The sequence below is a fragment of the Dromiciops gliroides genome, chromosome 2 (genome assembly GCF_019393635.1).
Source record: "Dromiciops gliroides isolate mDroGli1 chromosome 2, mDroGli1.pri, whole genome shotgun sequence".
Lineage (NCBI taxonomy): Eukaryota > Metazoa > Chordata > Mammalia > Microbiotheria > Microbiotheriidae > Dromiciops > Dromiciops gliroides.
Genome location: NC_057862.1, coordinates 75,543,769 through 75,555,971, shown reverse-complemented (window position 1 = coordinate 75,555,971; position 12,203 = coordinate 75,543,769). Strand labels below are relative to the sequence as shown.

The 12,203-nt window shown below is 40.2% G+C and overlaps 1 pseudogene; it reads left to right on the top strand.

Moving 5' to 3' along the window:
- Positions 1-9,272: 9,272 nt before the first annotated feature.
- On the top strand, positions 9,273-10,912 carry LOC122738306 (annotated as a pseudogene).
- Positions 10,913-12,203: the final 1,291 nt, after the last annotated feature.

The following is a 12,203-nucleotide window of genomic DNA, read 5'->3' as shown; positions in this document are numbered from 1 at the left end:
TAATTTCCCCTTTGAACTTTCCTTTTTATATATTCCTCCCAGGCCAATAAGAAAAGGAGCCTCTGAGAGTTAGTTCATAAAGGATCAGGTTTTATTACTTGGGAATTAAACCACAAAGGTGAAACCAATTAAGGAAATAAGGAAGTAGAAATACAGATAGATAGTCTTAACTCTAAGCTTAGCCTATGAAATCCCAGAGTGTTCCCAATTAAGCTAGTTCAAAGGAATTTAGGATTTTCCTTAATTAAAACTCACCAAACCCCGGTCAGTTTACAGTTATTCAGCAGTCGCCCGAAACAGAGCAAAACACGTGCCTCTGCCAGGTCCCCAAACACCACCAGACTGATTGCCAGGCCAAAAGAGCATGAACTTTTGAACACGCCCCTCCTACCGGAAGTTCCCTCCCTTCCAGTTGAGTTTTCCTCCCCCAAAAGGGGAGATCCTTCAAAAGCTGCTCAGTAGCATGCACAATCTCAGAGTGGGCCAGGTGTGGCCCTCCCAAATGATTCAGCTAAAACTTTCAATATTAATCTTTACCACAAATAATTTTTACCACATAGGTAAACAAGTTATGAATGAGAGAGAGCAAAGTTAAGTGTAAAATGAATAATTTCAATTACATTAAATTTCTTAAAAATTTTATACAAATAAAACAGATGTAACCAAGACTAGAAGGAATGAGGGTTGTCTTTCTAGAACTGCCAAGTTTATTTTCCTTCCAAAAAGAGTCCATCTTTTCCTATCACACATTCTTCTAAGCACAGAGTTTATTCCTTTTATTGCTCAAAGCCATCATATGCCTATCAATTGCCCTTTGTATGAGACTCATTTTCAGCTCTTCAGTGGCTCTTGTGTTCCATGTCTCACAGTCATGAACATCAATAATATCAGAATTTTAAAATATCTCCATTGCTGGAAGAAATCTAGAATTATTAAAGGAGAACTTCAATTTCCTGAATGCAGTCTAATTGACTTTATTTTTTCTATTTAACTCTAGGCTTAATTCATTACTATTTGTATGATTTGTCTCAGATAATACACACAAAAACATATATATGTATGTATATATATATATATAAATATATATAAACATAAATGTGTGTACAAATATGTGTCTGTAGATAGATAGGTGGATGGATGGATGGATGGATGGCTACATAGATGGATGGATGAAAAAGTCCTATAACTAGTCCATCTAAATGGCATGTTATAATCTGGACAATAGACATTCTTCATCTACTTTGCTTTCCCTGTGTAGTTATTCAAGTCAAACTCTTTTGTCTTGTTTCTAACTTATAAGATATTTGGCAATATTCCAGGACTTGATACAACCAGCATGATGTTATCTGCAGACAGAAAGTTTTGGAGGACCTCCCCATCTACCTCTTCAACTTGGCACATATGCTATGTCTTTTATCACAGTGACAAACACCTTTGGCAAGTTTTATGCCTCACTAGATGTTTACAGAGGGTCTTTGAACAAGGTTATATCTTTCAAGGAATGTTAGATGATTTTGATGTATGAATAGGAGATACCTTGCTAGAAGGAACCCTTTAAGGTGGTGTTTCATAATCATATATTTTTATAATTAACAAACAGTAAGCATGATGGGATTTTGTATTCTTTACATCTTTTAGTCAATTGTGTCCACTGTAGAATATCACTTATGGAAGCCTTTCTTTTCCTTGACAATACCCCCACATATTGAGGAGGTCATCAATTTGTGTTTATCTGATTCAAATGTAGCCCTAACTTTGGTCACACCTGCAAAAGGCCAAGAGACTCGTGGGGAAGGAAATGACCTAATACCCAGACTTCCAAAGTCTCCTCAGATTTTTGTCTGGAAGGAAGAAGAGGTAGAAAGCAATCACAAATAGGGAGATGCTATTGGGAGCAGCCACTGAAAGATAAGCCGTGAGAACTTGCTAACATGAAGCAGAGCTATGACTGAGAGAAGTCCGGATTATAGTTTGATGGGACAGGACTGCTCCTGTTTGTTGGCCAGACTCCAGTGAGAAGAGCCAGGAATATTCAGCCTAGAGTAGGGAGAGAGGAAGAGAGATTTTCCTGGCTTAATGACAAGTGGTTATCCTTTCTCTGTTCCTCCTGGGAGAAGTCACTCTCCTGGGAGGCAATAATATCCTCCTTCTCAGACAGTAACCACTTCTCCCCATTCTGGCTACTGGTTAAACATCTAACTATCTACAAACTTGCTTATCTCTTATCCAATTTAGACTTTATTTACCTACCATGAAAAATACTGGCCACTGATTCTGACTATGTGCAATTAACAATTTGTAGGCTGGTAATATTTTGGAGAGGCTCCCCTTTTCCCACAGAGCTTGGAAGATATGTTTGCTCAGAAATGGGAGCTGTGCTGGGTGTCCAGAACTAGATAATTTCAGAGAACAGAAAGAGTATTCTTTTTTTAAAAAATGTGCAAATTACAATGACCCAAGACAATCCCAAAGAACTAATGATGAAGCATACGATCCACCTCCAGAGAAAGAACTGATGTTGATTGAACACAGACTAAAGCATGCTGTTTTTTACTTTCTTTCATTTTAAAAAATTTTATTCACATTTTCTTATACAAAATGACTAATATTGTAATGTTTTACATGATTGTACATGTATAACCTATATCTGATTGCTTACTGCCTCAGGGAGGGGGTAGAGGAGGGAGGGAAGGAGGGATAGAATTTGGAATGCAAAACTTTAAATAAAATTTTTTTTAATTAAAAAAAAAGACACATGCAAAGTTACTCAGGATCCATAAAGATATACCACTGGGAAATGTGGAAAAAGCCACATCATAAGCTGGGTAAGGCAGGTAGCCATTCTTCTCCTTCCCCTAGAGCACAAAATGCATGGGGTTTAAAAATAAAGCCATGCCCCAGGAGAGGAGTGAGTTGCTAGAAAAACTTCAGCCCACAGAGGGAGTGGGGAATAAATTCCCCTAACATGCTCAAACAGATTCCTTCTCTGAGTGATTGACAGCTTGACCTCCCTTGTTGGAATGTTTCCAAGTAGTCATACCTATAACATTTTGTATATAGATGGAGAAGTAGACATATAAAATAGGCAGCTGGGTGGCACAGTGAATAGAGCACTGCACCTGGAGTCAGTAAGACCTAAATTCTAATCTTGCCTCAGATATTTCCTAGTTGTGTAACCATGGACAAATTACTTCATCTCAATCTCTTTATATGTAAAATGGGAATGAAAATAGCACCTACTTCTCATGTTAGATGTAAGGATAAAATGGGGTAGGTAGATGGTACAGTGGACAGAGTGCTGGGTCTGGTGTCAGGAAGACATCTTCCTGGGTTCAAATCTGGCCTCAGACATTTACTAGCTGTGTGACCCTGGGCAAGTCACTCAACCCTGTTTTCCTCAATTTCCTCATCAGTAAGATGAGCTGGAGAAGGAAATGGCAAACTCCTCCAACATCTTTACCAAGAAAACACCAAACAGTGTCACAAAAGGTCAGACACAACCGATAAATAAGGGAACAACAAAGGATACGATCAGATAATCCTTGCAACCTGAAAGTGCTATAGAAATGCTAGGTATTCTTATTCTTGCTGTTCTTGTTGATGGTGTCCTCTTCATCACTTTTTCTTCAGCATCAATCAGTTCAGAGATGTTTTCTAGACCTTTGGTATCTTTCCTTTCTCCAGATACCTTGGGATCAACCTCTCAATGCTCTCCAGATAGTGTCACCTCCACCATGGGTCTCCTCTACATAGCTTCATAAAATAAAAGCAATGGAGGAGAGAATGCTCCTTGAGAGAGCTAATTAAGGAGGAAAAAAGTATTTGCTTGGTTCCTGAACAAGTTGGGACTCTGTCAAGTGGAAACCATCCCTCCCAGGTGTTCCTTAATTAACATACACACACGCACCTGGTATGAAAGAAGTAGAGATGCAAACTAAATGAGTGCACACTGTGAAAGTATGGGGGTTGGGCTTCGAGCTTCAACTTGAAAAGCTCTGAAGACTGAGGAGCAGAAATGGTGGCCAACTGGACAAGAGACTGGCACCAGATGCAGTGTTTTTGTAAATGCCAAACTGCCTCAAAAGACAAGCAGGAGTGTCCTGATTTCTTTCATCACTACCCTCCACCCAAGAAGACCAGACGCTGACCTAGCAGGAGGTTGTGCCATGAGTGGAATGCCCCAGAGTGCAAGCCTTGCCAGGGGTGAAAAGGTATTCCCTTCTGGTCTGAGCCCGGTCATAGAAACTGAGGTCATGCCCATTCTGGATGCATAGGTGTTATTTACTTTATTATTTTGAATATAACCCAGGGCTCAAGCCTAGGCGTTTATAGAAGACTCTTCTCATTGGCATGCTTTGTGCCTGATAATGGGAATTTGGTGAGAACTTGTGAGGGGAAGGCTTCTTTTCCCTTTTCTGGTTTTGGGCTAAGAGAGAGGACACACATGCTTCCAAGATTTCTTCAGGAAGAGTCCCTGAGGGTGGCTAGATGGCACAGTGGACAAAGCACCAGCCCTGGATTCAGGAGGACCTGAGTTCAAATACAGCCTCAGACGCTTGACACTTACTAGCTGTGTGACCCTGAGCAAGTCACTTAACCCTCATTGCCCACGCCTCCCCCCCCCCCAAAAGGAAGAGGTCCCTGGAGGAAGAGAAAGACTCTGGGAAGAAGCCAAGGAGTGAGAGCCTTGAGCATGCCCCTATTTCCAATCTGCTACACTAGAGACTTCAGGGAATTTTTCCTTGGGTGAGATCAGAGACTCTGTTTCAATTGATCTAAGATAACTCTCTCCCCTAGGGAGAGCGCATTCATTCTGTTTTCTGGCATCTTCTCATCTATATAGCTTCTATATTTATATTTGCAATGGACTTGGATAAATGGAGTTTATTGGCTATGCACTAGGTGTGATAGTTTTTGTGTAACTGATATTGGGTGGGAAGAGAGTCAAGCCTTTGGGTATAGCTTGGGGCACTCCTTCTCTGATGACATAAAGTAGCTTGAAGAAGACTGATTTGAACCTAAAAATTATTTCCCATATACCACCAATACTTAGGGGGGCATATATATATATATATATATATATATATATATATATACACACACACACACACACACACATACATATATACATACACACACATTTGGGGGGGTAGGGCATTGAGGGTTAAGTGACTTGCCCAGGGTCACACAGCTAGTAAGTGTCAAGTGTCTGAGGTCAGATTTGAACTCAGGTCCTCCTGAATCCAGGGCCAGTGCTTTATCCACTTTGCCACCTAGCTGCCCCACAGATATATTTTTAAAAATATTATTTCCAGAAGATGTTATAGGTCTTCATAGAGCTGAATAACTTTGGCCTCTTTGGCATCAGTGGTTGGAACATAGATTTGTATTATTATAATATTGAATGGAGAGTGGAAAAGCTGGATTGAAGCCTAACATTAGAAAAAAAAACCCTAAGCTCTTGGCAATTGGTCCCATCACTTCCTGGCAAATAGAGGGAGAAGAAATGGAAGCAGTGTCAGATTCTCTACTCTTGGCCTCAAAGATCACTGCAGATGATGCCTGCAGCCATGAAATTAAAAGATGCTTGCTCCTTGGAAGGAAAGCTATGGCAAATAAGGACAGCATACTAAAAAGCAGAGACATCACCTTGCTGATAAAGGTCCACATGGTCAAAGCTATGGTTTTTTCTGTGGTAATTAATGCATAGCTGTGAGAGTTTGGCTATCAGGAAAACTGAGCACCACAGGATCAAGGTTTTTGAACTGTGCTGCTAGAGAAAACTTTTGAAGGTCCCTTGGACTCAAGGAGATCAATCAGTGAATACTTAAAGAAATTCATTCAGACTATTCATTGGAAGGATAAATACTAAAAGCTGAAGCTTAAATACTTTGGTCACATCATGAGAAGACAGGACTCATTTGAAAAGACCCTGATGTTGGGAAAGATTGAAGGAAAAGGAGAAGGGGTGGCAGAGGTGAAATGGACAGATTGTGTTATAGAAGCAATGAACATAAGCTTTGACAGACTTTGGGTGACAGTAGAGGATAGCGGAACTGGCCTGCTATGGTCTAGGGGTTCATGAAGAGTCACACACAACTGAATTACTGAACAACAACAACATAGGTATTAATTTAGTCTGGTATCCCTTCTCTGAGCACATCAGAGCAGGCCAGTCTCACGGGCCATTTTCCCATTTCTCTCTAGGTGGGAAACAAAGTCTCTGTAAGGGAGGGGTGAAGGAACTTTCAGATATATCTATTCACACCTCTCTGCAAGCTTCATTTAGAAAGACCCATATGGATACACACACAACCTGCATGGGCAACAAACACATTTTACATTAACATTCTGATTCACGTTTTCTACTGTATGTCCTTGACTTAGAATCGAATGAATGAAATTTATAGCCAGTGACAAAATTAAGGAGGTGGGAGGGGGGAGTTTTCCTACTGGATTGAGATGGAGGCATGATCTGACCTGGTAATCCAGACATGCAAACTCAAGACCAAAGAGACAAATGTCACCACCTACAAAGGAGTAGAGCTAAGGGGAAAGAGGTAGCCAGTGTCTGAGAGCTGATTGGCTGTAAGAGTACCTTCTGTTGTTGGGCAGTACTCATGAGAGATAGAGGAATAAACATTTGATTAACAGAACCTGATCCTTACAATAAATAAATAAATAAATAGGATTGGGCACTGATCATAAGGCTCATTATTTGTTACCCTTAGAATTCAATTTTAAATATTCATTAAGTGCCGGGTTCTGGAGACATAAAGACAAAAATAAAATAGACCTTGTCCTCAAGAGTTTATAGTCTACTGTTATAAAAAAAAATAACATTTCCAAATCATATGAGAACTTAGAACAAAGGATCTTGGAGCTCAAAGGGTCTGTGAAAATCATCCAGGGCAGAAAAAAGGCTCTTTCTCAGCCAATGATGCAAAGAACTTAAACATAATTTTAGTAAATTCTTTCAATAATCCACCTTTTCACAGATACAGGAAATAGTGATGATAATATACCAGTCACCCAAGTGCTTCAGTTTATTATCAAATCAGTTCAGCAGCTTTGCCTAAGAAAAGGTTAAAACTATGAGGCAAGATTTAAGCCCCATCATCCAGGATTGCACTTCATAGATTAACACCCTCTTCCTTTCCTTTCATATTTGTTCCTTTGTCACAGGACTGCCCTCTGCAGCTGTTGATAGTTAATCCATGATTCTCTAAAAGAGATGCTAATAAATTGGATGGAGCCTCTCCCACTGTGTCCTTCACCTCAGGAAAGCACAATTATATTTCTTGGACTGCGTACCTTGGTTTTTCTCGATCATCAATCTATCCGAGTATTATTGAAGTCAGCTCTTCATGAGACACATCTGGACGACAATCCATTTGTTCACTGGAAGATTTAGTAGTTTTAACTTCCTCAGGTAATTCCTTCACAACTGTTCTCACCACAATTCAATTCAACAATCCAACAGGAATTTATGAAAGTACCTGCTATGAACAAGGTCCCTATGTGCCAGGAATACAAAAATGAAAAAGAACATAGTCCCTGTCCACATAAAGCTTACAACTGAATGGAGGGTAGGGGGGTGGGTGGGAGGGGAATGAAGGTATGTATCCAAATAAGTAGGATTGGGACAACTAGATGGCACAGTGAATAGAGCACCGTCCCTGAAAGCAGGAAGGCTCAAATTCAAATCTAGCCTCAGACACTTAAGCTGTGTGACTCTGGACAAGTCACTTAACCCGGATTGCCTCCCAAACCCACAAACAAACAAACAAACAAACCCTAAATAAGTAGGCTTGAGGCAGAATGTTCTGAATCCTAAGAGGATATGCACAGAACTACAAGAAATATGATGAGAATTCTAAAGCAAGAGAGAAGCTTTTGAGGGTAGGGGGGAAGGATAGCAATAAGGGAAGGCTTCATGTAGGAGGAGACACCAAACTGGGTTTTGCAGTAAGTTTAGTAGACAAAGAAGATGATGATGGTGATGATATTGGCTCACCTTTCTACAGCTTTAAAAGGTTCACAAAGTATTTTAGAGATATCTTATTTGAGTCTCACAATGACTTTTTGAGGAAAATGTCATTATTTTGTCCATTTTGCAGATGAGGAAACTGAGGCTCAGAGAGTTAAAGAAATTTGCTCAGGGTCAACCAACTAATAAGTTTCTTGGCGAGGGACGTGAGGGGGGCGGTTCATACCCAGATTTTCCTAAATTCTATCCACTGGGACTAGAATGGAAAAATGCCTAGAAGAAGGAGAGGGCAAGACGAGACCGGGGAGCAGACAGAAGATCTGTCTGACTGGAACATATAATGTATAGAGGTAGGGAATGTGAAGTAAGGCAAGCAAGGTAAGTTGGAGCCAGACTGGATTTTTCCATACATAGTGAGTCTTTGGACAGTAAGTAACAAGGCTGAGAACAAGGAAGGAGGAAGTGGGTAAAATGAATAAAGGGGAAGGGCAGGGCAGAAGGCTGATATTCTGGCAGCACTATAACAAGCTAATTTTGCAACCAAGGCAAGAATGTAAAATTATGTTTCTTCCCCAAACCCATCTTCTTGGCAAGGCATCCTTGGGATAGGAAATGTATACTTTTTTTTTTTTTTTTGCAGGGCAATAAGGGTTAAGTGTCTTGCCCAGGGTCACATAGCTAGTAAGTGTCAAGTGTCTGAGGCCGGATTTGAACTCAGGTCCTCTTGAATCCAGGGCTAGTGCTTTATCCACTGTGCCACCCAGCTTCCCCTGAAATGTATATTTTTTTGTAATTATTTTCATCATCCCCCAAGTTTGTGCACCCAAGGAAAGTGCCTTGCTTGCCTCTTCCTTGTTATACCTCTGATTTCTTCCTCTTTCTTATAGGTAGAGGATAAGTAGTGATTCTCATGGCACAGGGTCGAGTGGGATGGGGTGGGGCAACACATTATTGTTTTCCCAAACAGAAACTCCCAGGGAAAAGAGCCTCTTGGTTTTGTGGTTTCTGTCATGCTCCCCCCTACCCAAGGATGGACCTCAGAAACATGAGCTCACAGCTCACAAGCCACATGTCCTGGCCTGAGGGGAAGAAGAAACAGACCTGGTCCAGGATTCTCTTTTCAGAGTTCATAGAGGAAAGAAAACCTTTCCAGATCCTTCCTGCCTCAGTCCCCTCACTCCCTTCTTATCCATAACACCTTCCAACTTCTTCAGCTTTGGGGCCTCCTTCCCCCCCTTTCTGGGCTCTTCTTCCCTCTCCCCAATACCTCCCCACCACCACCATGACTCAAAGACCTTTCCCTATCAGCATCTCCTTCTTCAGTCATTCATTCCCATCTCATGTCTACAAGAAGCTGTCACTCAGTACTAAGGGACAGCTTATACTCTTGTGTGCCTAGATGCATTCTGGTTTATCCTGTAGAGCATCTCTGAAGAGAAGGTGCAGATCTAGGTATAATGTCAGTTATCAACAAAGACAAGTGAGAATTCAAGAACAATCTGGGGCAATTTTCTTTAGGAGACCCTGTAAACTCAATTATGTCAGTCTTCTCAGGACCCTAAGCATTGCCCCCAACAAAAAATAATAATTTCTGAAAACAGTTCTAATCCTACTTAAGAGCTATGAGCTTGGAGTCAAATTTCAACAAATATTTGTGGAGTGGAGACTAATGAACTAAAGGTTATCCAAAGAAACCAAAAGGCAAAAGTCCACTTACACTTTCTCTGTACAAACATGCAGTGAAGAACGTAAGAAAAAAATCCTGAAGTTCCTGTCAATTTTGCAGAATTTTCAAAGAAATGTTCAGAAAGATGGAAGGATATGTCTGTGAAGGAAAAATCCAAGTCTGATGAAATGGCAAAGGCTAATAAGTTGCAGCATGACAGGGAGATGAAGGATTATGGACCAGCTAAAGGAAGGGGAAAAAAAAGGAAACGAATGTTCGCAAACAGCCTGTCTGGCGTCTTCCTATTCTGTTCAGAATCTTGCCCCTAGATAAAATTTACGAACTCTGGGATATCCACTGGGATGTATCAAACAAATTGGTGAGTGAAAATGAAAAGCAGCTATACAACAATAAGGCAACAAAACCAAAGGAAAAAAATATGAAAAGGATGTTGTTGATTCAGTCCAAAAGAAAGTTTGATAATACAAAGGGAACAGCTAAAGCTCCCTGGGAAGAGTGGTGGAGGAGGAAGAGAAGGAAGAAGATGGTGAATAAAACTATATCATATTTGTCTTAAATACCACAGAGTGGGGAAACACTAAATGAATCACCTTTATTGATCTGGTGTATACTACATTTGTAGCATTTAGTTTTTAAAATAGAAAACAGGTGCTCTAGATAGTTTACCTGGTTTATGCGGCATGAACATAGGTGTTGTGAGCCCTTTGAAAGTGTATCAGACTAGTACATACTTTCAAACATCTTAAAAATGAAAAGGAAATTGAGTATTTTCCTCTCTCTGTGTATTCTGCAGTTGCTATATCAAAGCATTTTTTAAAGTTACAGGCTTTTGTGACATTTATGGTTATTGGTTAGAAATCCCAGGTTGTCAACTTATAGTCTCTCTGTGTATCTGAAGGAGAGAAGGTATGTACATATCTCCACACACCCATACAAAAATACACCCAAATGTAAGTATACACATATGTATTGTATATGTGTGCATGTGTGTTTATATGTACTCGACAAATTCTTCTCATAAATATTTGAAATCATGACACCTTAGAAAGGGAAAATTAAATTGGATCTTTCTTAAGGTGCCATGGACCAAAAGCATGTACTGTTAGAGTAGTTCTTTACAATGATTGTCCATCCAACTTAAAGTCATTCTGTATATAGTGAAATGGGCAGCTGGGTGGCACAGTGGAAAGAGTGGAGGGCCTGAATTCAGGAAGACTGGTCTTCATGAGTTCAAATATGGCCTCAGGCACTTACTAGCTGTGTGACCCTGGGCAAGTCACTTAGCCCCCCTTTTGCCTCAGTTTCCTAATCTGTAAAATGAGCTGGAGAAGAAAATGGCAAACTACTTCAGTGTCTTTGCCAAGAAAACCTCAGATGAGGTCACAAAGAGTTGGACACAACTGAACAACAACAACAAATAGGGAAATAGCAGATTGCTGCCAGTCTCAGATATGGCAATGAGCTGATATGAAAAGTGGTTTGGTTTTTTGGGGTTGTGGTTGTTAAATGCTGTCATTTTTACATGGAAATGTGTTAGAAAAACTGAAGGGTCAATGTAGCAATGGAAGTCAAAACACATTCTATACTTAATACTTAGAACGTTTTGTTGATTTTCTTTTGTATGTTTAGGAGGCTAAAATATTTCCCAAACTAAATAAACAGTATTAACATTTTTTAAAAAATCTGTGGAGTGCCTACTATGTAGATGCTGGGGATACAGAGATAAAAAACAACAATTCTTGCCCTACGAAGCCCTCTGCTGGAATGGGTAAGAAGGAAATGACAAGTAGACCTTGATGCTTTTAGGGACCTTCCCTGGATCCTATCAATATGAGTCCTCCCTCCAATGGCACAGTCTACAAGACTGTGACTTCTTTTATTTCTTCCCCTTAAGTTAAGTTTTCCAAGATTTTGTACCACCTGGGGGCCCCTTCAACATACCCTGACTAAGAGGTTACTTTCTACTCAAACACACAACTCATGAGCCACCATCCAATGCTCCCTTTTACCAGATCAAACCATATTTGAAGCAAAGGGTATTCTAATTAAATACATTACAAGATAAATAACAAGGAAAAAGTCCCTTGATTTCCATGCCGTGAATGGAGCCTAAATAGTTCATACTCCCATAGTTATGTCCCAAGAAGAACTCTTCTTTATCTCTAAAACTGCTGCTAGGCTTCTCTGCTGAGCTACTGCCACCTGCCCCTTTGCTGTTACTAGGCTGCTTCTTTCCTAAAGGGGGTATTTGCAGTCTAGTCCACGTTACAGACAATTTCGTGAATCAGGTCCATAGCTACAATCAGCCAGCAAAGTAAAGAATCCCCCTAGATCAAGTATCTCTCTAAAAAAATGCCACCTCTACCACCATCACCATCACTACTACCACAACCACCTTCATTTCTCCCAGGCCTTCTTTTTTTCCTACCTTTTTATCTTATTTATTTTTCTTGACAATTATTTTAAAATTTTGAGTTCCAAATTCTCTCTCTCCCTCCAGTCCCTCTTCCACCCATATCAAGCAAT